This window comes from Eulemur rufifrons, chromosome 2 (genome assembly GCF_041146395.1).
Source record: "Eulemur rufifrons isolate Redbay chromosome 2, OSU_ERuf_1, whole genome shotgun sequence".
NCBI classification, from domain to species: domain Eukaryota; kingdom Metazoa; phylum Chordata; class Mammalia; order Primates; family Lemuridae; genus Eulemur; species Eulemur rufifrons.
Genome location: NC_090984.1, coordinates 49302208 through 49308409, shown reverse-complemented (window position 1 = coordinate 49308409; position 6202 = coordinate 49302208).

Below are 6202 nucleotides of genomic sequence, written 5' to 3'. Positions count from 1 at the left end.
TTGAAAGGAGGAAGGGGGTCCCGTCAGCCCCATAGCTGGCTTTATTGAAAATTCCCCAAATGCAAAGTCTTTTGTTGTAGTTGCTGTTATTTAACTTGGGCCCCTTCTAACTTTCTCCACACACATACCCAAAACACAGTGCATACATACTAAAAAGAAAGTGCTCAAAGACACGGGATGTCATGGTGGCTAATTGCTTGGGTGTTGGAATAAAAAACAAAAACCCTGTGTTCAAGACAGCTTTGTCACTTTTGACCTTAGTTTTCTTAGGTAAATAACAATTCTGAGCCTCAGTCTCTACATCTATAAAATGTGAATAATAATATTAGCTCCTTTGTGGAATTGTGAGGGTAAAGGAAAATATATATGTAAACGTTTGGCACAAAATAAGCGTTCAGTAGAGGATATACGACGGCTGTCTGGAAAGTATCCAGCCGCACAACTGTTCTCCATATATTAACAATGGCCGGATACTTTCCAGACAGCCCTTTTTATACTAATATTATTACAAAGAAAAGTTTGTGATAAAATAGGGGACACAGACAGAAAACCCAAAACAAATGCAGAAGAGACAGAAAGAAATGGGAAACATTGACGACCCTGTGGCAACCATGGGAATGTCTAGACCTCCTTCAACAGGGCCTGCAGCGGGCCATAGGTTGGTGACTGCCCCTGCGGCTACTCCCTGGAACTGCCACTGAGCTCTCGCTCCTGCTGAGGCCACACCCCCTGGGAACTACTCCCAGCCAAGGACAGAGTACAGTGGGGTCCCAATGCTGACCCATTCCTGTGGGACCTAGGACTCAGAGCTCTAACGGGCAACCTTGGCTCCAGGTCTCCCCATCAGCCAGTCTGGAATTTTCCTAGAACTGAGCTGAGTCGGAGGCCCTTCCTTCCTCCTTCCCTCTCTCCTTTCACAGGTAACCAAATGGCACTCCAAGCTCAAGGCTCTCCTGCTCCTCCTGCTCCTTTCTCTTTCTCATCCACAGTTGTTTCAATAAATCTCTTGCACAAACATCCTATCTCAGCCTCTTTAGAGCACCTGAACTAACACAGGCTCCATCCCTAACACCAGGCTTCCTTAGGGGGAGGGTCCTGAGAGGACCTGTCCCAAATTCCTGCTGGTGCCACCTGGGCAAGGGCAGCCACAGTCTCATGTTGACATGAAATTCTTTGATCATGGGCCTTGAATGGGAAATAGGAAGTGAGTGTCCTCAGGACTTGCTGTGATGACAGATGTCCCACATTCCACTCTGTTCCTGAAGTCCGTCTCAGGCCAAGAAATCCCTGCCTCTTCCTGCCCCCAGTTCTGTCTGACACCTCTGGCCTGCACTTCGAATTTATTCTGCTTGGGCATAAAAATAATTAGTGTGAATGTTTTGTTTGGTTGGACCAGTATTCTCTTCCACACAGGCGTTGGCTCCTCCGAAGCCACAGATGCAGGGAGAGCTTTCGGTGGGTTGTGGCTCCCTCGGCAGTGAGACCAGCTGCAGAGGTGGCCCAGGCCTGGGAGCACTGGGAAACTGCAGCCTAGGGAGGGCTGTGGCTGTGTCCAGCTGCGGATTGGGTTAAATCCACAGCCCTTGGAGGGACAGAGTGTGGCCCTCCTGGTCCTGGGGACTCTGGGGCAGACCTGGGTCTCTGAAGGCTTCCCTCTGCCCCTAACTCCAGGGCCCAGTGCATCAGGGGGTCCTCAAGGTCTGCAGCATGGCGCTGTGGTCACACAGACGTAACAAGTGGTCAAGTCTTTCCCCTTGGACATCATGTAGGACAAAGAACAGGGCAAGGAAAAGTGAAAAAATTTTAATTGGTTGCCCTGGACACCTGCCTTGGGGGAAGAGAAAGTTAGAAACAGGTTGCAGAAGGCTCCCACTCATTGGGTAAGATGAGGTCTCAAGGCTGGGGACAAGCTGGCCTTCATGTGTAGAACTAGAAATACCCGGGGATTGGTGCCCCACTGAGAATCCAAAGGGGCATTGCTGTTTATCTCCTTACCCCAGGAATCATAGGAGCGATCATCAGTTCTGTGCTTCTTCACGGTCAGCCACTGAGCCTCGACCTCTTGCCCATGCTTGCTTCACTGTGCTCACTTGGCGACACACAATCCATGACTTTCGATCCGTGACCATGGGCCTCAGTGGGTCCTTGTGGTGCCCAGCAGGTCTGGTACAGGTCCCTAGTCCAGACCCTCTCCCGTGCTCTGAAATGACTCAGTCATGCTTTCTCTTCTATCCACAAACCTCCAAAACCTCCTCCAAACTGGTGACCACTCTCAGCTGATGACCTGGATTCCTATTCACTGAGAAATAGAAGCAATTAGAAAAGGCCTTTGTCCAGCGCCCAGCCTCAGCCACCTGTACCCGGCTGTGTGCCTGGCCTTCCCTCCTGGAACTGTGGGTGAATCATCCACCTCCTGCCCATTCCCTGGTCCACTAAGTCCCATCCTGTGTCCCCTACTAAAGGACATTGGTTCAGAAATCTCTCTCCTGCTGCGTCAGCTCTTCTTCTGCTGCTGGCTCATAGCCATCAGTGACTAGCATGCAGTAACTCTTTATTCTCAAAGCAAAACTTTCTTGCTCCCCACATATCCCACCCTTTAAGCTAGTTCCCCATTTCTTTACAGCTTAGCTCCTCGAAAGATGTATCTATATCATCACCAATTCCTCTCCTCCCATTCTCTCCTGAGCCAATCTGGTTTCCCCCGTACCACCCCACCAAGCTCTTGCCAAGGTCCCCAGTGAGCCCACATTGCTAAACTCAATGGTCAGTTCTCAGCCCTCACCTTACGCGACTGCTTGGCAGCATGCGATCCAGCTGAGGCCACTCTCCTCCTTGGGATGCTTTCTCCCCTGCTTCCTGCACCCACACTAACCTGGTGTTCCTCCTGCCTCACTGCCACCCCTTCTTAGTCACCTTTGCTGCTTCCTCCTCATCTTCCTGACCTCCCAAGGTTGGAGTGCCCCATGACGCAGTTCTTAGACTTCTTTTCCTCTCTGTCTATACTCACTCCCTTAATGATCTCCCCCAGTCTCCTGGTTTTAAACACTGTGTGTACACTGGTGAGTCCCGTATTTCTATCTCTAGCCCAGACCTGCTCAACTCCGGATTCATAGAGCTGTGTCATGTTGTAGAGCTCTTCCTCCTGGGGACACGACCTCTCTTTCAATCAAGGGACTCTAGGTCCAGGAACTGGAATGTATACATGAAATATCATATTCATATATATAAATTATATACAACAATATGTTAAATATATATATATAACATCTAGGGCAATTATACCTTCTTTTCTCAGTACTGTCTGCTCATCTATTCTTGTTCATTTTTCTATCAGGTCTTTGGTCTTTCTTTCTTGAATTTTAAGAGTTCTTTATTTAGTGGGATGATTAGCCCTTTTCCCATGAAATAGATGGCAAAAACTTCTCCAAGTTTGTTGCTTGTCTTTTGACTTTGCTGATGGCGTTTTTACCATGTTGACAGCATTTAAAATTTTAATTTATCAATTTATTGATATTAATATTGAAATTTTAAATTTATCAATCTTTCCACGTTACATCTGTGTTTTGAATTATAGTTAGAACGCCCATCCCAAACCCCCGTGTTTATTTTCAGTATCTGTATGGCTTCATTTTGTACATCTAGATCTGTGATTCACTTGGAGTTTTGTTGTCTGTTGTGTGTTTGATAGACTTTATTTTTTAGAGCAGTTTTAGGTTCACATCAAAATTCCTGTTGAGTTCCTGGGAGTTCCTGTTGCTCTACTTCTTCACCAGCATAAAGTATGGAGATTTTCCATCACCCCCATCCCCACACATGCACAGCCTCCCCCAGTATCAACATCCCCCACCAGAGTGCTATGTTAGTTACCATCAATGAACTTATATCCACATATCATTCTCACCCAGATCCCACCGTCTACGTTAGGGTTCATTCTTGGTATTGGACATTTTGTGGATTTGGCCAAATATAGAATGACATGTGTCCACCGTTACAGTATCATGTAGAGTAGTTTCACTGCCCCAAAACTCCTCTGTGTTCTGCCTGTTCATCCCTTCCTCCCCCTTCACCCCCAGCAACCAGTGATCTTTTTACTGTCTCCATAGCTTTGCCTTTCCCAGACTGGCGTATCGTTGCAATCATACTGCATATACTCTGTTCAGACTGGCTTCTCTCACTGAGTAGTACACATTTAAATTTCCTCTGTGTATTTTCATGGCTTGATAGCTTATTTGTTTTTAGCTCTGAATAATATTCTGTTTCTGGATGCACCACAGTTTATTTATCCATTCACCTACTGAAGGACATCTTGGTTTCTTCCAAGGTCTGGCAGTTATGAATAAAGCTGCCATGAACATCGATGTGCAGTTTTTATAACTCTTTTGGGTAAATATCCAAAAACTAAACATAAGAGTATGTTTAGTTTTGTAGGAAGCCTCCAGACTTCCATCCAAAGTGTCTGTGCCATCGTGCCTTCCCTCCAGCAATGAACGAGGGTTCCTGTTGCTCCACTTCTTCACCAGCATTTGGTGTTGTCAATGTTCCGCATTCTAATCATTCTGATAGGCGTGTAGTGGTGTCTAGTTGTTCTTTTAATTTGCATTGCCCCAGTGCCATGATGTGGAGCATTTTTTCAAATGCTTACTTGCCATCTGCATTTCTTCTTTTTCGTTTTTTTAGAGACAAGGTCTCACTCTCCCGTCCAGGCTAGAGTGCAGTAGTGTCATCATAACTCACTGCAGCCTCAAACTCCTGGGCTCAAGTGATCTTCCAGCCTCAGTCTCCCAAGTAGCTGGGACTACAGGTGCATACCACCATGCCTGGCTAATTTTCCTATTTTTTGTACAGACAGGATCTCACCATGTTGTCCAGGCTGGTCTCGAACTCCTGGCCTCAAGTGATCCTCCCACCTTAGTCTCCCAAAGTGCTGGGAATACAGGCAAGAGCCACTGTGCCTGGCCTGTATTTCTTCTTGGTGAGGTGTCTGTTAAGGTCTTTGGCCCATATTTTAACTGGGTTGTTTGGTTTTTTTATTGTTGAATTTTAAGAGTACTTTGTATATTTTGCATAACAGTCCTTTATCAGACATGTCTTTTGCAAGTATTTTCTTCCAGTCTGATGTAGAAACAACACAAGTATCCACTGACAGATGAATGGATAAAAAAATGTGGAATGTTCACATAATGGAATATTATTCAGCCTTAAAATGAAAGGAAATTCTGCCATTTGCAACAATATGAATGAACCGGGAGGACATTATGCCAAATAAAATAAGCCAATCACAGAAGGACAAATACTGCATGATTCCACTTATATGAGATATTTATAATAGTCAGACTCATAGAAGCAGAGACTACAATAGTGGTGTCCAAGGTCTGGACGTGGGGGAAATGGAGAATTGGTGTTCAATGGGCATAAAGTTTCGGTTTTGTTAGATTAATAAGTTCTGGAGAGCTGCTGTACAACATAGTATCATAGCTAGCAATACAGTATTGTGCACTTCAGAATTTTTTTAGAGGGCAGATCTCATGTTAAGTGTTGTTACTACAAAAACAAAACAAAACGAAAATAAAATATCAAAGGGACACTGGGACTCTTTGGTAAGTGTTGAATATGTCTATTACCTTGACGGTGGTGATGGCATTACAGGTGTTTGCCCATGTCCAAACTCATCAAACATTGCACATTAAATATCTGCAGTTCTTTGTATATCCATTATACATCAATAAAGCAATTTTTCAACAAAGAAAAGAACCAAGCATAAATGGTCTAAGCTTCTGCCTTAAGAAACTAGACAAAGAGCAAAGTAAACTCAAAGTAGAAGGAAATCATAAATAACAAAATTCATTTAAATAAAAAATGGGCAAATAATACAAAAGATCAAGAGCAAAATGTAGCTCTTTTTGAATATTAATAAAACTGAGAAATCTCTTCACTAAACTGATCAAGCAGAGAGAAAATATTAATACAAGTGAACAATATCAGGAATGAAAGGCAACATCATTCTACATCTTAAAATGAGGGACTTGACCTAGGTAGCCTCTTGAAGTCCCTCCCAGCTCCAACTCAGCCTTCTCCCTGGCTCCCTGCATCTCTGTTCCCACTCACACTGAGCCCACTAGGAAGGACCCCCCAGTGGCCTCTCCACCAGCTCTGCCAGGGCCACTCACTGGGATTGAAATGAAGGAAGCCAGTACTGGAGGCT